Source organism: Antennarius striatus, chromosome 7 (genome assembly GCF_040054535.1).
Source record: "Antennarius striatus isolate MH-2024 chromosome 7, ASM4005453v1, whole genome shotgun sequence".
NCBI lineage: Eukaryota > Metazoa > Chordata > Actinopteri > Lophiiformes > Antennariidae > Antennarius > Antennarius striatus.
Genome location: NC_090782.1, coordinates 21506146 through 21531789, shown reverse-complemented (window position 1 = coordinate 21531789; position 25644 = coordinate 21506146). Strand labels below are relative to the sequence as shown.

Genomic DNA, 25644 nt, shown 5'->3' with positions numbered 1-25644 from the left:
TGTTTGAGAGGGAACCAGAGCTATTTTAGGAGATTTCAGGAGTCACAAGTAAAAAAAAAAAGGAAAACCCCACAGGCAACTGTTGTATCATTAAAAAAATGTTGTTATCTTATTTAGTCTGTCTATAATGAGCTCTTGACTGGCCGCTTTCGACTTCTGAAAGAGCGAATGATGGGCTGTGTTTGCAACAGAAAACCTAATGTAACTGTTGTGACAAAGGGCTTTCGGAGGGCTACTGTATAACCTGTCACTGAGGGCCAGTGACCTATTCAATGCACTGTGTATAAATGTGTCTGCAAAGGCTCGTATACAACACGTCCACTCACTGAAATACGACCAGACACACTGACATGAGGCATACACTCAAGTCCTGTGGATATGGGAATAATGATGGAGTTCCCAGATCTAGCTTTAATTACCTTGAATGGAAAAAGAAGGGGTAGAAAGAGGGTATAAACGGGCAAAATGGGAAGAGAACAATGAAAGGTGGTTATTGGTAATCAAATAGCTATCACATTATAATGGGTGATTATGATAAAGTGTGCTTCTGATGATAGTGAGGGTATATAAGAGGTATGGGTGAAGAGGTGAAGCGAATAGTGAATGGAAGAGAGAGAGTGAACAAACAAGGGAGTGAAAGAGAGTGGCGAGTAAGTGGGGAGGCGCGGGGCGAATCTTTTATGAGGCATGGAAAGCGGGGTGAAAAGAGGAGAGAGGGGGGAGTCGATGCCTGCGGTGGGTCTGAATAGCGGGACCCCATGTCCCCTTTAATGTCAAATGAATAACTCCTGACCTAACACGGGCTTTTAATTGGTAGAACCAGCAGTCGGATGGAAGGCTTTGTCGGTCTAATTGTTTGAAAGTGAGAAAAATGTGCACATTTTGTCATCACTGTAAAATTATAAATGGTGGAACAATATTGTTTTAGAAACAGTTTTCCCAACTTTGTCAAACAGTTCATTTCCTTTGGCTCTTTCGATTTCACATTTTTGCTTCCCTAGCATAGCTGCCTACTGTGAGAGCTATTGAGGCGATCGCACAGATCGACCAACCAAAATGATTGGCTTAAAACTCTAGGCTGCAAATTCTAAGGCCCCAACTCAGACTATAGGACCCTTCTATGTTTGGGAAAAGAAGAATCCTTGGCCCGGTGAGATCGAAGGATATTCTGTGCATGAATGGTGGGGCAGTGGGGTGGGGGTGGGGGGGTGGTAGAGAAGGAGGAGAGGAGATGGCTGAAAGAGGCAGCTCAAGCAGAAAGAGAGGGAGAGGGGGTTAAGTGGAGGCAGGTGTTCCATGACAAACCTTACAACCCCCCACCTCTTCTTTCCTCTTGTTCCCTCCATCGACTGGTCCACTGAGAGGACGGAAAACTAGGCCAAGACACTTGGTAGTCATTTCCCTCTTTCTCTGTTACCTTCTTTTGTCAGACTTTATCCCACCACCTTATCCTTGTGATCTAATTTATACTTCCAAATTATGGCCTTTCCCTTTTTAAACCCAGGTTTCTTTCCACCGTGTGCTTTCCCCATTGCCGCAGGACCACCTGGCTCTGTGGTTAAGAAATAGTATAAAACTCCTGTAGCTTGAAATAGACAGACAGCTTACCCACTGCTTTGCTCTGCCTGAACCCAGCTGGCAAATTAATTTGGATTGGATTGATGAAAAATCTCATTTTCTCTCATCTTGTTCCAGAGTTTATTAAACTCCGGGTCAAGAGCAGAGCAGACTAGTGTGCAAATCCAGTTTTGATTACTGGAAAAACAAGGAGCACTTGACTGATGCAATTTAGAGACGTGACGTTCAATCAGTCTGAGATTTTACATTTTGCCCTGTCAAATGTAATTTAGTTAGCGTGTTTTCCAAGGACTCATTTGTTGGCTCGTCTCCGTGACATTTTCATCGGGTAATATTCTATATGCATAGATTCTTGATTAGGTTGCCCTTTTCTTGTTTTTTTTTTTCTCTCTGGCAAAATAATTAAGGTAAATCTGACTAAATCCATCCATGCTTGAGATGTTACGCATATGGCATAAAAGAAAACTTTGAATAAGGTGAAGTAGTTTATGACGTCCCTGAATCATCGACAGCCCTCTGAGAAAACAGCAGTATTCTCACTGTGAAGAGGGATTGTGTGGTGTGATGCAGACGCCGTAACTTACGTTTGACCCTTCTCCTTCAGTGTGACTCACAGAACTGCTATTGTGCAAAGTTCACACAATAGTGCTTCGCACTGTGAGCGATGTTTGTGTGCTCATTTAAGATAACCGGAATGCTTGGAAGTTGCCATGACTGATGAGTGTGCATCTTTTGGTCTGGCAAAACAAAGTGGGCGTCTGTTTGTGCGGACAGAGAGGATAATGCTTTACCCTTTGCACCATTTGGTTCCGGATCTGCTGTTTAGTGTCATTTTGTCCTCAAGCAACTCCAGACAGTTTTATTAAAGCATCTGGAGGAAAGACACGCTTGTTGTCGTTGTTAAGTCTCTTTATGACTCGTAGACACATTCATGCATACACACTGTCATACTCAGACATTTAAGCACCAACAGTCACTTGTACTCATATCTCCCCTCTGGCATGCATTCCCTTCGTTGCTCAGACGACTTAGTCTTTCTGTTCATGTATTGCAATCATTTCCTTTTCTACTGTGCTCTGAAGGTTGGAAGCCTATGAGTGTGTCCTTGAATAACACTCGCACACAATTACAGTGGGTGAAGCACTTGTCTGGTCAGTGATTGTCCAAGGCTCCAGGCTTCTCCAGAAAAGAGCACTGATAAACACACATGGATAAGAAGGAGCCTCAGAATAGAAACAACCTCAACATTTTTTACCACATTACTCATGGTTAAAGGTTTTTTTAAAGCCTGTTTTTTTTTTTAAAGCCTAAACACTGTTCCGCTGGGACAGTTTACTACTGCTGTTTACTATTCAAACCACCTTCTCAATGAGTTTCCTGTAAGAATCGCAGAAGGCCGCCATCAAACTATAATGCAAATAGTCGCTGTATGAAATTTGGTTAACTTTTTATACTCTCATTATTAATTGATTGAGAATAAACAGACAAATAGCACTCGGTGCAGAAGTGAGGACTTAGCTTAAGGGCTCTGCAGTCCTCATCTACCTTTGCAGCTGGGGTGTACATACTGTGGTTTATTGAGTGCAGGGCACTACTATGAGCTCCTATTTTGAGCAAAGTGCAATTGTTTGATGAGTGAAAATTTTGATTTAAAATGATCAAGTTTCCAGTTTCTGGCAGTTTCGTCTGTTTAGACTGGTTTTAAAGTCTAACTCCAGAAAATAGTGAAATACTTTCACTCGACCAGATGTTTAGTCATTTAAAATCCTGAAAAAAGTGAGGAAAATGAAATTATAATATTATTTAACATAATTTTGAGTTGTATCAGAGGTAGATCTCTTGAGATGCAGTCTTTTTTTTTTAAAAGACTGGATGTACTTAAACGCTAATCGTAGACTGATAGCCAGGTCGCCACTGCTACCTTAACTGGAGTGGCGGTGAGATAAAGAGCTAAACTTTATCAATACGTTATCAGCCACAGGAAGTGAGGCGGCATGCCAGACAGCAGTAGTAACAAAAGGTTGGGAAGGATACAGAGACTTTGTTCCACGTCTTTGTGTGCATTATGAAATACTGATAATTAAACCAGTCCCTCTGTATTCCCTCTTGATTGCACTTTGTGAGCCTTCTTGTATGCTGAAGGTTATTTGAAAATAACACTGAAAGATTGTTTGGACACTTAACATTCAGTCTACGTTGTATAGCCCAGTTTAAGTTCCTCGGTCAGATTGTGGTCAGTCTGGAAGCAGAACAGGGAGAATGAGACGAGCTATCACCCAAAGGTGATGGTGATGCAGAGGAAGTGAATGAGAGCAGGAGGGCAGGAGGTTATTGGATCGCTCCGGTCAGCTCCAGAAATGACTTTTCCATGACTCCAGGTATGTGATCTCGGCTGAGCCTTGGGATATCCTTTGTTTATGCTCTGGCAAAAACCCGCAGATTAGCCAGCCTGGTATTCACCTGATTAAAATGACCTTCTTGTGTAAACTAAGTCGAAGAGTTGAGAGCAGCACGCACATACATATACACAAGACCTTTTATGACCTGGACAATATGTCAACAGCTCTATCTGTCTCATTAACACACTAACACACACACACACACACACACACACACACACACACACACACACACACGTGTACGCTGACAGTAATATGTGTATCTGTTGTGGAAAGGCCAAACTACGATGGAGGATTAAGTGTTGAAGCCCAATGAAAGAACAAGTAGCATTATGAGGATTATTTGCCACCATTAGGATTATGCGCAAAGAGTTGGTGCACTTTTATTTGGAAGATTATAGATACTTGGATTCCTATTGTTAGTGTGAACACATACAGTATGTGTGTCTGTTTCAAAGCCAGTTAAAAGGGTTAAGCAGCACAAGGCTGGCTCGCATGTTTTTTGGATTCCCCGTCAATCTTGTGTCTGCCCTCCATTCCGATTTGTTCTTTTTGTCATTTGTCTTCACTAGTTCTCTAACATTCCTATTTTTCCTTTATTTTGATCACTCTTTCATGTCTCTTCTCTCTTTCTTGTTGTCTGTTTCATATGTCGGGGTCAAGTAGCGCCAATACCCGGATTTCAACCTCGATTAAAATATAATACTAAAAGATCCTTTTTTCTCTGGTCTTCAGGGCCACATGTGCTTTTCAGGTTTTGGATGCAATTGGATGTATTCATATGTAGAACCTAGCTGTTGGTATATCATTGCTGACAGCTGTCATATTGTTATAATGCAGCCTCTTCCTTGTGAGCAGATGGTTCTTATACCTGCAGACTCTTTTTATTCCCCTTGCTGCTGTAAATCCTTGCTAGTCCAAACCTCAATAACATTTAGTGTCTATTTGTGGTGTGATAGTTGTGTATAGATACAATAAACTTTGAATTTGTAAGATACAGTGACCTAATTGAGCTTTGGATTTCATTGATCATTAGGAACAGACTGCGGAGACTGTATGGTTTTCCAGCTGTCTGTATTTACAAGACCGGAACGTTGCACAAAAGTCTAGAAGTCAGGAAAGGGTAAGTTATGATTGCAGCAGCCCCATCATGGAAATATGCTCTGGAAAATACCACCATATAATGTATATGAAAGAGCAGATGCCCCTGATAAAAGTTTTCTTACTCACAAATCTCCTTTGGACTTACGAAGACCTCAAACATTGCATAGTTTGGCTGAATTAAACAAACGCTTTGCCAAGGGAAAAGGAAAACATTGGACAAATTAGACTTGCAGCAGAAATGTAGAGGTCTAGATATAAGATGGAAATTTTCAACAATGAAATCTCTGATTTCACATTTGGATCTTTCTGCCCTCATTTGAACGGATGCTTTTATTTTTTACATTATCAGCGGTTATTTCAGAGGTCAGGGCAGGGGGTGTCAGGGAGAGGGAATACTTTTTGGATCATGAAATGTACTACATTCGCCTTTGGCTTCGTAATTAGTTCTCTAAAATAGATTAAACTTTCCACAAACTTGATTTAATTTCTCTCTGGTTGGGAGTGAGACAGCTTTGAAATACTACATTTGTTCCGGCCAATAGTAAGTGGGATATTGGCAAGGAAAGGAACATGTAGCCTAAACTTTGACTCCAAGTCAAACATAAACACCAAAATTGGAGTAATAGGATTAGCACATGGCTGCAACAATATCCTGGCATTCCCTGGTGGGGCAACTGGTATAGAGTGTAACTCCCCTCCATGTATGGCTGTGTATCAGTTATCTCACCCCTTAGCAAAACCTCACAACAGGTAGACAGCAGAGCAAAACTGACTCCAGATCAAAGTCGCTGCAAGGGCGCCCTGGACCTCAAGTTTGAACCGAGCAGACCTGCAGCTTTGTCAGATAAAGTGGAAAATCACAGTTGCTGGTTTCTGGAACAGTTGGTTTCGTTGGTAGGACGCAGGGCTGTAGAGGACACTGGGAGGAGTGGGAATGTCTAGATAAAGACGACCAGTAGAGAAGGAATGCTGGTGTCCTGCTGAGCTAATCCAAACTGGAAGAAAGGAGAAAATGTGGAAAGCGAGGGAAAGAGGGAGGAGATGGCGAGATGGCAAAAGGACTGTCCCAGGCTTTGGGCAGAGAAAAGGGTTGCTTGAGAAAAAGTCCTCTTCCCATTCACAAGTTCGCCTCTAACTTTCACCTGCTTTCTCTTTATGGCTGCAGGGTGTTCTCTTTTTCGCTGGTGGTCCAACTGGTCTCTGTTCAATCATGGAAGCCTTTGGGGTTAATGAGACAGCTGTACTGTTCGAGGGGTGAAGTGCTTTAGATCAGCTCTTCTCAGTCTGCTCGGCCGAGCACTCACAACTGTCTTCTGTCCTGAAGAGAGGGAGCAAAGCCATTTTCAATCTCTAGGGCCATTTATATTGAAACAAACACCTACTTCAGACTGTTTTGTTTATGACTGGATGGAGGATTTTAGATTAAATTGGACCTTTTCTTTGAATTAAATCAACAATTCCTTCCAAAGAATCCCATAGACTGTTGAGAATCATAAATGTCCTGATCTCAGATTGAGTATCGTCCCTGAACAGAGGCAGCATTTCTTTCTCTCTGAATGATTGATTGTAGACGATCGCTCGTGTGTTGTCTTTTCTGTGGGTAGTCACATTTTCAACCCACATTTGGGGAGCCACAGTGTGAGTCCGACCTTTACGTCTTCAAAGTCTCTGTATGGGACTGCCCCTACCCCCCTAATAAAGTTAGGAACCAGACCTCTTGTGGGGAACGTGGACATTTTTAAGTAACTGCAGATATTGAAAATGTCACAGGGTACACCAGAACTCCAAAGGAGTCCCTATAGACTTATACATAGTGCATCTATTATCTTTTTATGTTTGCGTTGATTCATTATTCAGAAGATTAATTGAATAGTCTTGACGACAGTGTCACAATGCATCTACCCAACCCACTTTTTGGGCAAACCAATGTGTTCCCTCGCTGGTAGAATTCAAACCATTTCCTGTCCAGCTTCCTGTGCCAGGCCTCCTGCTCTTGTCCTGTCTGGTCCAAGCTTGAAGCAATTACAAGTGGCTCAGGGGAAATCATTCCTCACTTCAATATGCTCTAGATCATTTTTCACAACACCGCCGACTCACGCTGACAGGGATATTAGGTATGAAGACTTCTATCTCTAAAGACAAAGACAGATTTGGGGATGAACCCGAAAATAAGATTCCCTAAATGGTATATTAGGAAGACATCTCTGTACCATCTTTTAAAGTTTAAAGGCAATAAAGGTGATTGATTTTAGATTTGTCATTGTCAAACAGCTGTTTGTTATTGTAGGCTATCTTTTGAAATCATTTTAACATAAGTCAAAGTGTATTTAAAGATTATGCGTTTGTATTGATTTGTCTTGTTTTTTATTTACTGCTAGCTGTGATATTTAGATGGATAAATAGCGAGGATAAAGCATGAAATTTGCTTCATGGATGGGCGAGTGTTTACTGTGGTGAGTGGACCGGATAGATTTCCACAACTGGTGAAAACTGAAGACAGAATTTTTACCACCAGTTTCCACTTCTCTCAGTCCGTCTCACTCAAAGCAGAGGTCAGCGTTTCTTTGTCCAGGCTGTCTCTGCTTTTCCTCCATTTCTCCCCTGCCTGTCTCTTTTGATCTCTGGCTTACCGTTTCTTTCTCTTCTTTTTGGCTCATGAAATTTGTCTTACTCAAGGTCAGACAACCAGATGATTTTGAGCCGTCCCCTCGCTTTTGAACGGGAGATGTTTAAGAGATGTTTTACCTGTAGGCAGTCATCTTTAATCCAGTATGTGAAGAGAGCGTAGTTGGTCTTTGGCATTCTCTGATTTGCCTGTTCATTTAGTGCTTAGATTGCACCCCTGCAAAATATCCTTCTACAAATCAATTGATACCTTGAAGAACTATGAATCACAACTTGGGGAAATGTACCCGCATATCAGGAGACAGGATGAAGGAAAGGAAGTAGAGAAAGAGGAGGGCATTGTTTGTGAGAGATTTCATAAGAGGTCCCTGTGTGAACTGGTCCCCTAGAGGGGAGAGGGCATTGTTCAGGTCTCTGCCCCCAGCTCAAAGCTCCTGCCATGGGCAAGGCTTCTTAGGGAGGCTGCCTCCTGTAGAGCAGGCTGGACAAGGGTTATCAAAGGACAAAGGAACCTTTTGGTCTGCTGACAGGCGGACCAGTCGGACTCCAGGGTGTGTGTGTGTATGTGTGTGTGTGTGTGTGTGTGTACAGGAATCTTTCTCTTGCATGCTTGTACGTGTTTATTCACACCAGTTGGGTCTTTGTGAATAAAAGGCTGTTGATGGCTAGCTGGCTGATCAGCTCCCAGGAAACAGACGTTCTCTGTGTGTGTTTGTGTGTGTGTGTGTGTGTGTGTGTGTGTGTGTGTGTGTGTGTGTGTGTGTGTGTGTGTGAGTGTCACGATAGAGCGCCAATCACAAATGTAATGCAATTGGGGTGACAGTATGAAATATTAAAGCACATTTCTGTTTATTTCACTAGTGGCTTGTATATGCCGACCATTCTTGCAAACAGCTATCATAAGTTAGATTTCCTCATCCACTGACATGTTTAATGTTGGATTTTGCTCCGGATACAGTTGCGTAATTATTTTACTTTTGCGGAAAACACAGAAGTGCAACTGCAGCCTGTCAATGTCAATTTTAATGCGAAGTAACAAAAGATGGAACTTTTTCTGTCTGCTTGTTCATTACATTTTGTTTTTGGAGACTAATTCTAAAACCATTCAACATTTATTGAAATGGTGCCTTTTGCTGCAGTTATTTTTTTTTTATTCTTGGGATTTCAGTGGTTGTAAGTTGGGTTTAGTGATACCAAACCCAACTTAAAACCAGTGATACTTTCCTACAGATTTCACAGCCAACTTGACACCCAGACCATGTTTTGCTAAATTTGTGGTGGAGCCTAAATCCTCATGGTAATCACTGTGGTGGGAATTTTATCTTGATAATTATCTCCCTGCCATCCGCCAGGTGTTTCCAAGAGTTTGGCAGGTCTTGTTCTCCTCTTCTGCCAACACATACTCATATCCACCCACCTCTCATCAGTAGAAACATGAGCATTTCTATATTTTGCATACATTTTATTTTTCCAATTTAGTCCAGCCATCTTTTTTCTTTTTTTTTAAAGCGGAGACTGATGTCTTTATTTCAATCTGTCAGATTCTTGACTCTGCGAGTTTACACAAACTCCATCATTTGAACACATAATCATACGTTAGTCCCTCGTTCTCTTCCCATCGTTCCCGTCCCAACGCTGTTTGGATCCCATCGCTCCGTGGATCCCATCCAGTGGCCTGACCCAGCAGAGCTCGGTGACATTCCAGGAAGAGAGTTGACTGGGTAATCTCATTTGTTTTTAATTATCAGAGAGCAATATTCTTTATTTGTGGGTTATGAGAACACTGAGGGCATTTCTTCCTGTCTGCGTGCAGCTCATCCTGGCGTGCGGTCTTTTGTGTGCGACCTTGTGTTGTGGTAACCAGTGACAAAAACGGCGTTAGTAGTATGTTGTTATTGGAAGGAATAGCATAATCGACAATGGTTACATGACCGGATGGTCTGAATTACTGGTAAATCATTTTCTGTCCTGTTCTATCTTCGCTTTGTATGTCAGTATTTTCTCTTTTTCTATTCATGTGTTTCACATTCATATCTCCTCACTTGCCCTTTTGTTTTATTGTTTATGAATGTTACGCCATGGAATCATGGAGCAGTTGTTTTCCAGGCCCAGGGTTTCCCGAAGCAACCGTTTGTATTTAAAAATAGAAAAATGTACCACAGCGTCTAAATTAATCCAGAAAAGAACATTTTGGAACCAAAGTTCTTTGTTCAAATGATCACAAATCACATTTTCACCACTAAATATTAATTATAGTGCTGTTTGTTGGAGTGTATGACAATAATTGTGTTTTATATGGTAGTCATGAGTCGAGGTCTCTGACCGACACACGACACCAGACACTGGTGCTGTTTGTTGAACCCTCTGTGCCTCCAGCGGTGACAGCCTTCAGAGCTGGATGCCGAGGTACCTTGATGGATTTGGTATGTTATTGGGGGAGACATGGGGTGTTACACCCCCCAACCCTGCTGCTTTTGAATGTGTGTATGTGCATGCCTATTTTTTTGTGACGCTAGAAGACCATGAGCTCTCCCTGCCATAGTCCAGGACTTTTTATTGTTTGCAGAAACTGATACTAAAAAAATCTAAAATTGAGATTTTCGTTTTTTAAAATATAAAAAGAAACCAAAAACAAACCCAAAGCAATGTTGAAATACAAAGGGTCTGTAAGTGCTCATCCTGTTTAGCATCGAGAGGCAGCTGACGTTTGTTCCAAAGTGTGGTACACCCTAGACAAGTCGCCAGCTCATTGCAGGGCCACATAGAGAATCAAACAAGCATTCTCGCCCCTGGTTAATTGAGAATAAGCAGTTTTATTGCATATTTTTTTTGTGGTGGGATGAGACCGGAGAACCGGGAGGGAATCCACACAGAGAAGATGCAAACTCTACAAGTTTCACAACTTCCTTTTTTAGAATCAAAGCGTGCATGAAGCTCGCTATGCCTCCTTACCGGCAATGATGGATAGCGTTCTGGAGTACCCACAATGCAGCACACCTTGGCAGTATCTCCTGATGCACTATCGGTTCCACTGACTTTGACTATGATTGATTTTGATGCTGAGATACGGGCAGCTCTACAGTCATGGGGTGAATAAATGGAGGTTGTATTTTCTTACAGGTTCGGTTAAGAGCCTCACGTGATTACAGATGTTTAGTTGGAGGATGAACACCTGTCATGGTTTGAATACACAATTTTTTTCCTCATGTTCTGTCCAATGTAAGCATATTTTTCTAAAATACCTCAAAGGAACATCAGGTTGTTGTGTTGTTTTAAAGAAAACTCAAACTTAATTTCTAGTGATATTTGTACCCGATTCTCCTCCTTTCTAAGGCATCGGTGTGAAGCCGTTTTTCCCCAAAGCGAATGAAACGAAAAAGGACCACCCATAACCATTTAATAAACACACACTCAAACCGGACCACGCAAAGGATTTTCCCTTGTGGCACAAATGTACACACACACACCTCTACCGTGGCAGCGATTTAGACAAGGATAGACATTCTGATAAGGGCAGCGCTGTCCCATGTGTACGGAAAGGAACATGCATTATGTCTGTTCACACATGCACTATTTATGAGAACCAAAGACAAGGATATACACCCCAGCACACAATCCCATGTAAATACTGTGCACAATATTTGTCACAATCAGCTGACTGCTGAGCACACCAATGGTAAATGAAGTGAACTCTGTTGAAGTGGGATCCCAAGGTGTTTGACATCTGGTTTGCAGAGGTTTTTTTTTGTTTTTTTTAACATGTAAAGTTTAAAAAAAAGAAAAAAAAAACTGTTTTTGTTTCATGGTGGGCCGGGATTGGCTACCTGCATCACCACAGCTCAACACAGGAAAAAACAAGTCAGTCGTGAAGCAATGCTGCATACCAAGTGTGTGTGTGTATGTGTGTATATGAGAGGGAGTGTTTTTAATGGTTAAATCTCAGTTCTGCTCCTGATGTTTTTTATTGGTACACACCTGCATGCAACCTTTTTGAAGTCTTTTGTTGCAAGAATAGTTTTTAACCCACCTGTCAGTGATACGCCTACTTTTGCGCTGAATTTTTAGTGCTCTGTTTAATTTTCTCCTCCTTTCTGCAGCCATCATTTCAAGAGTAGCTCTCGTAAAAGAGGCACAAAGCAGCGACACTCGGCTCTGGAAAGCCGAGTGATAATATCTTATTATGATTCTTCTTTTCTTTCACATCTCACTTTTTCATTCCTTCATCTCATCCTCCTTTTTGTTCCCCATTCCAGCTCATTTTTTGCAGAGTGTTGCTCAAAAAACAGGCATTTTGACATTGAAACCCTAATTGAATGCAGGCATCTGTGGATAACTGAAACCATGAGAGGGGTGGATTGGGGGGGGGGGGGGGCATTAAAAGACATGACAATTTTCAGTGTGAGCTGCTCAATCCATTACTGCTTGCAGTGAAGATGCAGCATACTTGTGTTTTCGCAGTTATTCCCCCCCATTGTGTCGAACACATCTTGAGACCCACAGCAGACCAACTGTTACAGTGAGAAAATATGGCAAACGATTTTACATCTTTGGTTAATTTAACCATATTTCATACACAACTGAAGAGTCTTTGTTTCCATTCTTCTCACAAAGAAATTAAACTAGCATCGACTGTGTGTTCTGACTTCATTCTCAGGGTCCAGTATTGCACTTTCTGTTTTTTTTAATTTTTCATTAAATGGCCGTGATGCACCAGTCTTCTGAAATGCACCATGTTTTTCTTTTTTCAGTTCAAGCCATTCTCTCCGTGCAACAGTTCATGACCTGCAGTGTTAGTGGTGATTTCATCTCCCCTGAAAGAACTTTGAAATGACATGTAGAACATAGACAAAAGTCTTGGGACTGAGCTGGACCTGAAACGTCGTACGTTTGGATGTTACCTTGATCGTGTTCTGGCCTGTGAAATTTCTAGCAGTGTCACCGAATTGTATTTCTGTGCAATTATACATTTCATTTTCTGCCTAGCTTGGCTTTCCCACAGGCAATCTTTGATTTATAAGAAATGAAAAGAGCTACACAAATGGAAGAAATCTTAAAGGTGCAGTGTGTGCATCTTACTCCAGTGTTTGCATTTGTTTTTGATGAGTCGCCTGAGTCTTCATGCTCTGAAGAAGATGGGACCTCAGGGATTTGTCAGACGTTGGTTTGGTTGCCATTCTGTCGACTCAATCTGAGCTCTCTCTGTTTGGTTTTGCATCGCCTCCGTTTATTGACATTGCTGCACATGGCCTAAACAGCACAGTGTACCGCTGCATGCACGCTCACACACACACACACACACACACACACACACACACACACACACACACACACACACACACACACACACACACACACTGCTGTTTTTGTTGGACCTGGGAGTCTAAGACCTGCATTTTCTTACCTCTGCAGTGTGGAGAGACCAGACCCATTGTGTGTGTGTGTTTGTGTGTGTGTGCGCGCATTTCCCATACTCCCACTCCTGTATTGGTCAGAGATCATAGTGAAGATGCAGACAGATCATTCTTTAACTTGTTCTTTTGCAATAATTTTAGAAAAGAGGACAAGAGTTAATTTACTATCTTGCTCTGTTTAATGTCACTCTCAACAGTGTGAACACACACACACACACACACACACACACACACACACACACACCACTTAAGACAGTTGCTTATGACCGGTGCGTGGAGCGGACGGTGCAGCAGGACATCAGTCAGTGAGAAGGAGTACGTTTTTATTGCGTTCCATCATATCGAGCACGGCGGGGATCGGAGGAAGGAATGTGATGGAGGTCACGATCTGGATTTGAAATCACTGCAGCAGGAACGCGTGGGGAGCACCTCACTCCGCTCAGCTTAACAAAACCTCAGCCTTTACAGGGGGAAATCAGCCTCGCACACATAAACCACACATGACCACATTTACAAGCCACTTCAAAATGACTCGCACTCTCCAACGAATTAGAACTCGTGTTTTGTTTTTTTCCCTCCTCTAGTCTTAAAAGCTGTTGTTTTTTGAGAATCGTCCCCAGCAGAGACGGAGTTGTAGTGGTGTGTCATGGGATGGAAGGCATATTTTTAAAAACCACACACACACACAAAAAAATCCACTTCAACACATCCTCCCAAAAAAAGCACTTTTATTTTGTTAAGATGTTGCTCAAGTGAATGAGTGTGTTTTAGCTCCGTTGTGAACCAATGACAGACCGGCGGTGCAGCATGACGGGAGACCAGTTGAGAAATGGGATGTTTATGAGAGGAGAGCTGGGCTGTCATTAGCGAACAGACCTCCATCCTCCATGAGTTCCATCAGGGCCATATTGTGGTAAATTGGAGGATAAGTAATCCTTAACTACTCCAAACTCCCAGCAGCCTCCCAGTTAACAGCGTTCAGTCCTGGACTGTAAGTACAGATGATGATTTACTTGTTGCTAAATTATCCCTCATAAGCCCATTCAGCCATCCCGCTAGCAATCAGCAACAGTACACACACTGGGCACTGGTGGCTACTATAATTACCAGTCAATGGTTGTTTTTACAGAAAACACATAAATACACAGAAGCAAATGGCACTGATGCTACCTGCATCATGGGAATGTTTATCGTTGTGGTGTTTCTGTGTAGTTTCATGTGGGTACGTTCTGGGTACGTCCTCATTTTGTGTCAAAATATCTTCATAAACATCTAAATTTTACATACCTGCTAAGGTCTGAATCAATTCTAATGCTCCATGACACTGTCCTCATTGGTCAGATGAAAAATTCAACCCAGATTGCCTCTCCACTAGGAAACACGGAGGAGGTCTTTTCTGCAATCTGATCTTGGCAAGTTGTTTCGATGCAAAAAAAAAAAAAAAAAAGTCCATTAATGCAGATGAGTACCAAGAGATATTACAGAACGCATTGCTTCCCTGCCCAAACAAGTTATGTAGTGGAAAGACGAGACAAGAGACCATTTTTCAACTAGATAATGAGCCGGCGCGCTCATGACAAAAACAACAAAGTCATGGGTTTAGCGCCATTCGGTCGGTGATGTTTTGGCCTGGTCGACCGCCAGATCTCAACCACAGAGAGAATATATAACGTCAACCCCAAACTGTTTTGCAGAAAATCTGATGGCGCTCACCATTTGTGGGAAGCAGTCGGAGATGAATGGAACATCGCGGATGCAGTACACTGCAATTGGCATTCAGGCAGCTCGCCCACATGGCTGCATTCTCTCAAGACTATCAAGGAAAAAGATTTAGGAAAACATGCAATGCAGTGTCATTGGTGCTTTTCTTGTGTTAAAATGAAAGTGTCAGAAGAATATGAAAACATGTGTCCCAGGAGTCTATAGATTTCTCAACGGAAAGTCTGCCTGGTGTTTTATTTTGAAATTTGCCTGGATGTCCTTTGCCTTTTCCCTGTTGTCTGACTTCCTGCCTGACTCATTCCTCTCTGGACGACTTGGCGTGGAAAAAATAGACACAAAGGCACATATTTTAAACGGAACAGAGTGGAGAGACGCGTCTGAAACGCAGCGCATCTGGTGGAATCACAAGCATTGTGAAGAGTGGCTATTATCAGCTCACTGGAATGTGAGCGGTGGAATCACGCCATCAGCACTTCAGCAGACCATCTCTCTCTCCTTTAAATTATATCGTACAGTCAGGGACTCGTATTCAATGGTGTATCTGAAGCGATGGAGCTGGCGAGCCGCTCTTGGCCAGAAGTCTACCTGCTATTGGTTCCTCTCTTAGCACGACAAGTCCAGAAATATGCTTTCATGGTTCTGGACTGAAGGCAAGAGACTAAGTGTCTCCTCTTGGTTTCAGGCAGAAAATATTTAACAGCCCTCGCATTAAAGGATCAAAACTGCATTTTAACATGGTGAGAACCTGGCTTGGACTCAACAGCACCAACCACAATTCTTTTCTTTTTTTTTTTTCTCTCTTATTTGTAGCTCTGCACAGACATGCTGAAAGTTAATCTAAAGGTATGGACTGGTAAAGGCTGCATCTCACTGGAATGAAAAAAACAAAACCCATTGTTCCTAAAGGTGGAACTTAATGGTATGTTAAAATCAGATTATGTTTCAGTTAACAGTTTCTGAAGAACTGCCACGGTATGAGTCACAGAATATGCGTGATCTCACCACCACACCAGTAAAAATCTGTTTTTCAGAGTTTCTGAAGATATTTCTTAATATCCACTGCCAATTCTAGTGAGCTTCTGCTATTCAAACAGACACATACCATCTGAATCTTATATTATCTTACCTCCTGTACCTGCACCATCTGTCTGTCCTCCCATATCTCTTATGTAACCACATAGACTTGCTGGTTGTCCTCACGGTTCACCAGTTCACCCCCTCTGCTCCATTCCAGTCCTCCAATAAATAGCATATAAAAGTCCTTTGGCGACAGTTTCTGGAACCAGCTCCTCTTGCTGTTATATGAAATCGTAAAATGTAGCACACTGATCAGTTTTGTCTGTGCAATGGAAAGTAATACAACCCTAAAATACAGTCTCTGTGATTTTAATAAGTTCCATTCCTCTATCTTTTTATGGGAGTGGTTCCGGGCAACACAAAACAACAAATGTTCACCACGGAACGGAGGGATCTTTTTGCTCTACTGGGATGATCATCTGCAAGTTTTCATGGAGGTTGTGGTGGCAGCGTTGACAGGTGTATCATCAGTCTAGCTCAGAGGCCTGTCGGTACATATTTGTAGTTTGACAGAAATCCCAGAAGGAATGTTCAACAGTTTCCTGTTGGCAAAACCAGCTATTAAAAACCTTGTTAGGCGTATTATCTATAATAGGAGGATAAAAGATGTTCTATTGTCGTTAACTTGTTACTTTCTGAGTTACAAGTTAAATATTCAGTTTGTTGGACGGAATGTGCAGCAGTTTACCGCCATTCTGAGACAGGATACAACCAATTAGCGCCAGGCTACCGCTAGTTTTGTCTCAGCCGTTTCATCATGGAAGTGAACCTTCAGCTTTTGCAACAGTACCTGAAACCTGATGAGCTTCACCAGGTCGAGGTAATCCCAGAGGAAATTCTTGTGTAGAACCTCAATAGTCCTGACCTGTAGATTGATCATCCGACCCGGATATATGGTTGAACCACTAATTTCACCTTCTAGATGGTTTTTTCCCTCAGGGCAGCTGGTACTGACAGTCTCCCAGGTTTATCCGGTAAAGAAAATTCTACAATCTGCTAAATGTTGATGACTTGGGAAAGACAGAAATGTCCACAATTTCTGTTAGCAAAATCTAGACAGAAGTTTTCTTTGATTTAAAACTTTTGGGAATCTAAGAGAAACAGGATAACACTGAGACTCAAGGAAGTTTCTTTCGTTTCAATCATTTCCTGGAAAATCGTTCGCTGAATGTATGGAGTGGAGTAGTATCCATTAAATGGAGCACAGATAAAGATTCATTCCTTGGTAAGAAAAGTCGAATTTAATTTCACCATTTTGAAAATGCGTCAGAGGAGCGATGGCACAGACCAAGATTGGCGTTCTACCTGCCTCCTGACACCGCACGTAGTAGATCCGAGGAACAGGACAAACTCGCATTGACGGACAACTCGACCAGGGCAAAGCAAACGGAGGATATTTGTCCTCTCATTTTGTGGCCTGGACCCTGTATTTACATGTCATTACTGACCTCACCTTCCACAAAGTGTTCATTCATGCTGTCTGTCCCTCTTTGCACTGCACTGTTAACTTCCATACACCGCCGCCTGCCTTTAACCCCCAACTAAAGCAAAACCGTCAGGCCCAGAGGGAATTAGCTTTTTAACTATTAGCGCTCGTTTTCCATAGGAATCGATTGTAACAGTTTCCCGACTTAAAGCACCGGAGACAAGTTAATAAATTAGATTATTGGATAGTCTGTCTGGTTTGTTTAAAATGGATTGATGGCAGGCTTCTGGACAGGATGGATATTTAACACCTGTGCATTTGTGAGAGTCTGAAAGTCCCTGAAACCATGTCCTCTGTCCATGAATCCTTTTATCCATCCTGTTATCCTCTTTTTGTTTTTTTCCTGTCTTGACTTCCATCTCCACGTCTACTCCCCTGTGTCACCTGTCATTAATGGGTCTAAATATGGCAGTGCATCGGGGGCTGCAGGGCAACCGGCTGTTGGTGAGGCCAGTGAAAGTTAGACTACATAGTTAGCAAGTCAAATTGGAGGTATTTAGAAATAATGCATTTGAAACTTGACCCACTCACAACTCTGCACGCACACACACACACGCACACGCACACACACACACATCAAGTGGTCGATAGCAGTTGTGGATTGAGGTTGTTAGTGGGTTGATGAAAAGGGAATGGGAAGTGTGCGTCTTTGTGTGCACTCAGACTTGCACCACGTGTGACCTGCATTCCTTGCTGCTTGGTTCATTTACACATATCGCCTTTACGCAGTTAAGGTCAGCACACACGCATCACTCCAGCTCTGGGGCTAACGTCTAAAGAGCTCCGAGTTCATTAACATACCAGTGTGTTATAATGTATTTGGCATCTGCTTCCATAGCTGCGCCGCATTTGCCGAAGGCCCGGCCGTATACATGCAGGAGAGGTCCTGTGGGATATTATTAATTCCCTGAATGCGGATATGAAGTCAGAGGCTGTGTCAAACACTTTGTGCAGTTTAATCATCATCTGGGACGTTATCCATTTATGTGTTTGAATGTTGTTCAGTGATGTTTGTCAGTATTTTGTGTCCCAGACAGAAGACATATGGTGGAAAGTGGTTCGTTGGCTCATCATGGCCTCGCTTGTTGATGAGCTCTGATTGGAGGTATTTACTTCAAAATTTAATTTTAATTCATGTTACAGTTTTAATATTAAAATGGTAACAAAAGAGTAATATTAGTATTGACCATAGATGGTTTGGGACAAATGCGACCCACTAGAGTTCAATGTTTCGTTTAACAATCTGCACTAACTTGCTTGAGCTAAGCTACTATATTACATTTTTAAACTTCAATGTTTTTCTATCAAATTCAGTGACACCAAAGTTGATGCTTGGAAACATTTGGACAGCTTCATGGTGTACTTCTATGGAGTGATGAGGAGTGGTGGGTGAATGGCAGAATAGAATGAAAGACGTAAGCTAAAGAGGTTGATTTTCTATAATCTGTACCTGTTAAAAGTCAGGTAGTCGGCCATAGATGGGCCCCTCTAGGTTCAGGGCCCGAACAGCTCTGGGGACTCAGGAGCTTTCAGTCGCCCGCTCCACCAGAGTTCCCACCAAGCCAATCTGAGCTGACGCTGGTCAATTAGAGAAGCCCATACATGTGCAGCTGCACATATTGAACATTCCTGGAGCAGGTGGTGAGAGGAAGACGGTGTGTCAAGCATGCGGCGTGTCCGTTAAGGCCAGCTGGGCCGGCTAGGAGCCACAGGTTCGCTGACCGGGTTGAGGCTCCTTTAGAAACCGAGGCCTTCTAAGGGGCCGTTTAAAACTCCGCTGTGTGAAACACATCACCCCTAACTTGGTGAACATTACCGGGGGAATGAAGTAAACCTGCAGAGTAAAGTTGACTTGCTGTGATCAGGAGCGTCATGTACGTTCACGATTATCTGTAGGGAAGTCTTTGTTTGTTAAAAAGGTTCAGCCACCCAGAGGAAATTTCTCATTTTAACATATGTTGAACCAATTATAGAAATTTAGGTCAACAAGAGCTGTAATAATGGTGATAATGACTTTTATTTTACTGCTACAGTAATTAGACAGCTTTGCAAAACATTCAGCAAAGTACTTTAAGAGTCTACAGTGCAGCATAAAGGCGCTAGTGATTAATTTACCTGGATTTACCTTCTTAAAAGAAAATATCTTCCCTATTTTAATGGAATCTGATCATGATTGAACCAAAAATTGTACTGGTTGGTACTGATCTCTCATGGGTACGCTGGAAAGTCAATTAAAATGAAAAAATGTCTGTATTAAAAATGCACTTCTGTACTTCTTCCAAGTCCACATCTTTGAAACATGGTTTTCTATAGGGGAATAGAATCATAAATGCTTATTAAAGATGTGGGATCATAGGATTTTTGGCAGCTTGATGTAATGCAGTGTAAAACCAAAGACTTCAGTGTAAAGTTGAGCCAGCAGACAAAATTGCAATGAAAAAAAAAAAAGCCCAGATCATTTAACTGCATTCAGAGAAATATGTCTGGAACATCGAGAGCAACCGTCATCCAAATCAGAGATCCAATGAAAAGTCGGCAGATTTGAATCAGGCACCTCTCTGGGCATCTTTGTACCTGCTCATGATGATGTGTTGTCAAATCACCATCCGTCAAAATGGACTAAAGACGGCACACATGTCATCTGGAGAGTCGAAGGGGATGGGGTGGATTATGGGTAATCAGACCGGGCCTCAAGACTGAGACTGAAGATGAGCGGGAAAGGAATGCAGGAGGGAGGGAGGGATGAAAAGGAAAAAAAAAAGGGGAGAAAGGGCTGTCGGGGGATAATGGAGTAGCAGCATTTATCAGTCTCTGGATCTACATGTGAAGGGAAGAAGGGACGTAGAGGGAGGGAGGAAAGAACGGAGAGATGGATTTACAGAGAGAGGGAGGCCGGCTGATGGGATGGGTGAGTGAACAAGGCAACACAGAGGTCAGGGGTCATTCCCACTGAGGTTTTCTCATCTTAAACAAGCCAAAGAAAAGTCCCTTCATTTTTTTTTTCTTCAGGAGATTTATTTGCTAAGGTAATGTATGTGTTGGAGCGTTGGGTCGCTTTCCTGATGGTCCTTAATTCTATAAAATGATTCATGAAAAGTTTATTTTTTCAAATTAAACCAAAAATTCACTTTTTTTTTTAAATTATTTTTTTAAAGCAACATCTATGTCAAAACTGACAAAAGTTTCCTCACATTTGAGAAGCGAGAAATGTTTGCCGTGTTAGTTCATTCCAGATTAGACTGGTTAAAGCAGTTCATTTAAAAGTTAAATTTAATTTTATTTGATGAGACATTGAATTTTCAATCCGAGGAAGTAATACAGGCTTTGGCACTCGCTGAACAAAAAAAAAAAGGAAGGAGCACAAATGAATTTTGGTGACATGGAGAGAGATGATGGATGGAGTGGACGGAGATAAACGAGACAGACGTTGATGAGTGAAGTGGAGGAGGGACAGAAAGGGATGCTGAGTGTGCCAGGGTGTGTTTTTCCCAGACCTCTCTGCGTCCCCTCTGGTTGACCCCCTCCTTTATGGCTCTTTTACAGCCCCTGCATACTGTAGCCGTCCAGATTCTGTTCTCCGGGGCTCTGCTCCCCTCGTCAATCCCGGCTCCGACGCCTCAGGCGGGGTCAGCTGGCTTTTAGCGCCGCGGCTCTCCAGCAACCCCCTTCCCCCTCCCCTCATTCCCTTCTAATTCACACCAGATCAAATATAAGCTACCCCCTTTTTTTGCTCCATTGTTTTAAGCGAGTGTCAGCCTGACACACATTTTCTAACACGGCCATCCATCAAGGCTCCGGCCAGTAAACGTCAGCAAGAGAGAGCAGGTGTTTCTCATAGTTTATAAATGAGAATAAAGTAATAATTCAGTCGAGACTCTCACAATTAAATGACCTTTTACATTTGGGTTTTTGAGATTGAGCAACTAACTGCGTGTGCTGGACTACTGTGTTTTTAGTACTGAGATAAGGCAGCTTAAAGAGCATCATTATTCATGATAAGCAGTGTCATTTTGAAGTGTTCATGCAGATAAAACGTCTATTTATAACTAAATTATGAAAAGCAGGAATATAATCAAAGCTTTTTCTTTGCTGCTTGTTTCCTCAGTGTCAACACTGTGTGTTAAAAAAAATTATCTTCTAAACCTTATTTTGCACGAAGCGTTTCCCCTTGTATTAACCCTTTATGATGCAGAAACCTCTTCAGCTCACAGTTCAGCTTCAGGGGACCCCGATCAAGGAAGGATGATGTACGAATGAACCCCATTTCTTTCAAACATTTTAAGGTTCTTATATTGATGAAACTGGGTGCTCAGAGTGTAATTTGATCCAACACAGACCAGTGGATAGTCCAGCCCTGTGTGTGTGTGTGTGTCTATACATTTGTGTGCGTGTTTGTGTGTGTGTGTGTGTGTGTGTGTGTGCTTCAGACTCAGGAATGGCTCCACTCATATTTATCCCAGTCATTTTTCAGACTGTACAGAGAATTCCCACTGCTCCACTCTAAGTTATAGCCCACTCATTTGGCCTCACGGAGTCGACTACAGTCGCCGATCCAAGAACAGTCACACTCCCGGGGGAGGATTACGCGAACGCAGTGGCCAGACTGTTGCCTGAAGCTTTTCAGCTGATGCAAAAATTTAAAACCGGGGTCCTGATATAGGAGGTTTTTCCTCCAAGAAGTATTTGTGCAGCGTACAGTAAAAGGAAAAATGGCACTAAACAACTGTTGATACTGCGTATAATTTCCCCTCGCAAGTCCGTAACTTGTCCCCAGTGATCTTCGCTGTGCAGAAAGAAAAAGAGAGACGCGGAGTCACAATGCTTTACTTTCAGATTTTAACAAGGTGAAAAGTGGGGAGGAGGAAAAACCTTTTTCTGTCTGGAGTTAGTTTCTGGAAAATTAGGAAGAGTGCGTGTAGTAAATTACGCTAACAAGGGGACGCCATCCTCTTATCCTGCCTTAAATCACAGCAGGCTGTGTGAGTAGATTCTCAGTCCTGTGGGCGGCACGCAGAACTTCACCTCCGCAAACAGGAACTCTGGGAATGATCCAGCAAATAAATAAACCTCAGCAGGGAGATAATTCAGAGCAAACCGACCGAGCGAGAGCTGGACCCTCTCAGGTACATAATGCTGTATATGGAGGCGGAGTTGTGTGTATGGTTTAGAGCGATTCTAACATGTTGGATGAACTCTACTTGGTAATACTTCTCTCTGTGACTTTCAAAATACAGCTAATTTTTTGGTCTTTCTCCTTTCATATTGTGTTGTGTTTCAGATCGCATTAAGATTTCCGTACATGCAAAGGTGACAAAATAAAATCTATACATTTTGGATTAAAGATTAAAGTCTCCGTGTTTCATCTGTTTTGTGGAACTGGAGTCCTTAGAAGTCTAAAATCACATCCTTGTTGCACCCGCAAAGTTAATTTTTTTGGTATTTATCACTCTGCCTCGAGCATCTCTCTCCTTATCTCTAAAGTTCTTGCCTTCGCCTCAATCCCTTGTACCAGTGAACTGCTGCTGACCTTTGTGCTAATGTCAGTGATGGATGAACCCCCAACAACACCACATCCCATTCACAGAAAAAAAAAACCTCAATGGAGATGGGATCATCAACTGATAATGTTTTCCTTCTCATGCCACGAGATATAAGAATATAGGAGATGTAGACTTTATAACCTACACATTCACCACAGAAGTGAACTTTTTCAGCTGTAGCAATAACGATAACACATTTTCCCAATCCAGGTTTTAAAAATGAATTCTTCTCATCTCTTTTTTTTCTACTTGTCTCGGTTCAAGCCACTCGCACAAACACGTGTCAGTGATTTACATCGGCAGCTTCCACCTGTGCTGTTTCCCCTCAAGCAGCTTCCGCTCAAACCTTTTCAGTTGATGGTGGGCGGGGGAGATGCCTCAAGTCCCATCAGCTGAATTATTGGACAATTTATGTTCCTTCCTGACAAACCTGCATCGGCAGATTTGATGGGATGAGAAGAGGTCTTTGCTTTTTGACCCATCTCCTCTCCCACCCCCCTTCAGACTCCAGGTCATTGATTGTGATGAGGAGCTCTCTAAGTTGTCGATTTTTGAGACACATGACCGGAGGGCTAGTTCTGGTGCGGGACACATCGTCTCGTAGGGGGGGGGGGGTAAAGGCTGGAAGAAAACTGGTGGGGATGTGAAAAGCCAAAGGGTCACCTGAAGTGAAAACACGAATCCCAGGTCCGTCCCGTGGTGATGCCCCCCAGGTGCACGAGCCTCCTTCGACCACTTAATCAGCTGGTCACAGGTGATTTACAACGGGTGTTTGTGCAGCTGCATGAATTAAATCTGAACCAGAAGCTTTTTCCAGTGCAGAATGTGAGTAAGTTTTACAGTGTAATGCTGGCCAGTCATATCATGCATGCACACACACATGCACACGCTTTATGGACATACAGTAGGAATACAAATGAGCATCAAGCGCCTACAACTGCACTCAGACGTCTGTCACCGCCGTAGGATTATACAGCGGGATACCTTACACCGCTGTTACCAAAAAAAAACAAAAAACCAGTACCCTGGAAAAGCTTTACTCCAAGCAAAAACAACCATTCATCTCCTCCGTCTCTGTGCCCCCTTATTGCCCCCTCACTCTTTCTTTTCCACCTTCTCTTTGTTTCTCCACACTTTTTCCCATCTCAGGTTTTCTGCGGAGCGGTAAAGACGGAGCGCCGCAGCAGAAAACCCTATCCGCTTGTATTGTGCTCACCTATTCAGTTACATGCACATGGGGGGAAATGTGAAGTTTAGATTAATGTTGTTTCGCTGTGCTAATTATGCCAACGTCAGGCTGCGGTTTGGGAATGAAAGAGGGTGTTTTACTGAAAAGAAACAGCGCCGTTGTTCATTTCAATGAATTAAAACTTATTTTTAAAACATGGATTTTATTGTGAATATTTAAATATTTCCAGAAAATAATCGTAAAACTGATGAGCAGAATACTCTGAATTGTTACCATGGATACCAGAAATGACTGTTTTCCATTTAACTGCACAAGAAATATCTGTGAGTTCTAATATAACGAACAAGGTAACATTTGTTCTTTATCAAACATGTGCCTTATGTGTGGTTATGAATGCCTCCCCCCCCAATCGCTCACTGAGCTCTGTCTATTTAAAAACCTTGGGGAAGGGGGGGTGAGGTTGAAGGGGTTGTATACTTCCCTCATAATCTGGGAACACCGTCTCAGAGCAGGTGTGTGTGTGTTTTTAGTGAGAAATCTATCCGACCCTGAGGTGCCATCCGAGAAGTGTAACAAGTCTCTGCATATATCTCTGGCATACACACAAGCATGACCCCCTTACAAACACACACACACACACACACACACACACACACACACACACACACTGTAGATGAGTGTGTAAACTCGTCTGTGAAGAGGACTGTGTTGGCTGACTGTTTGAAGGTTTACAGCCAAAATCACGGCAGCGCCTTAATTCAGTTCAATTCAATTCAAAAAACTTTATTAGTCCCCAAGGGGCAATTGAAAGCACATAAAGTAGCTGGGTGTAGGTGTAAAACATACAAAGGGAAACGCAAGCAGTGTAAACATGAACAATAAACATGAATAATAAATAATTACAAATATAAATTTAAATACACATTTTTTATGTTAAATAATAATTAAAAAACAAATTAGTTCAGGACCAAATGAGTTAGTACAAAACCTGGTTTGGAACCTAATTAGTTCAAAACCTGTCTTTAATGTGGGCCAACTGGACCATTGGCTTTTAGCCCTGGTGCTGACCTATTATCCCCCCTCTTACTAATTTACTTCTAGGCCAGTGAATACTCTAGCATCCAACCTGGTAGCAATCTGGCATAATAATAATAATTTATTAGACTTCAATTCTTTATTTGTATATGATCATCTGTCCCTTCATCCTCATCAAACTCCAGAAAGACGAGTTCTTTCCCAGTAAAGCTCTTCAAGGACGGACGCTCCGATGACACGCAGCCGTAGGAGGAACCGTCCTCCTCACCGCCACCCCCCCTCCTCTGATTCATCCCCCACTATCTCCTGCTTCCTTTCATCTCCTCTGTCTAACATGTGCGCATACACACACAGGAATCCCAGGTATGCTGTGTCCATGCAGGCCTGAGAAGAGAACCCCCTGTGTGCGTGTGTGTGTGTGTGTGTGTGTGTGTGTGTGTGTGTGTGTGTGTGTGTGTGTGTGTGTGTGTGTGTGATT

The 25644-nt window shown here is 42.5% G+C and overlaps 1 protein-coding gene and 1 long non-coding RNA gene across 5 annotated transcripts in view; one reads left to right on the top strand and one right to left on the bottom strand.

Moving 5' to 3' along the window:
- Window positions 1–25644, top strand: part of ror1 (receptor tyrosine kinase-like orphan receptor 1) — a 95539-nt gene that overhangs the window by 14519 nt on the left and 55376 nt on the right. The window contains exon 1 of one of the 3 annotated variants that reach the window (XM_068320159.1): window positions 9290–9427. The exons of the other annotated variants lie outside the window; for them this stretch is intronic. The gene's annotated coding sequence lies outside the window, so the exon portion shown is untranslated. Of the gene's footprint in view, window positions 1–9289; window positions 9428–25644 lie in introns of those variants that run through there. 3 annotated transcript variants of the gene reach the window in all.
- Window positions 13847–16171, bottom strand: LOC137599305 (uncharacterized). Of its 2 annotated transcripts, XR_011036786.1 has the most exons (4): window positions 15966–16171; window positions 14831–14930; window positions 14405–14520; window positions 13847–14106 (listed from the first exon to the last, which is right to left on the bottom strand). It is a non-coding gene; the product is annotated as an uncharacterized lncRNA (long non-coding RNA). The 2 variants fall into 2 exon arrangements; XR_011036785.1 differs by lacking the exon at window positions 14405–14520.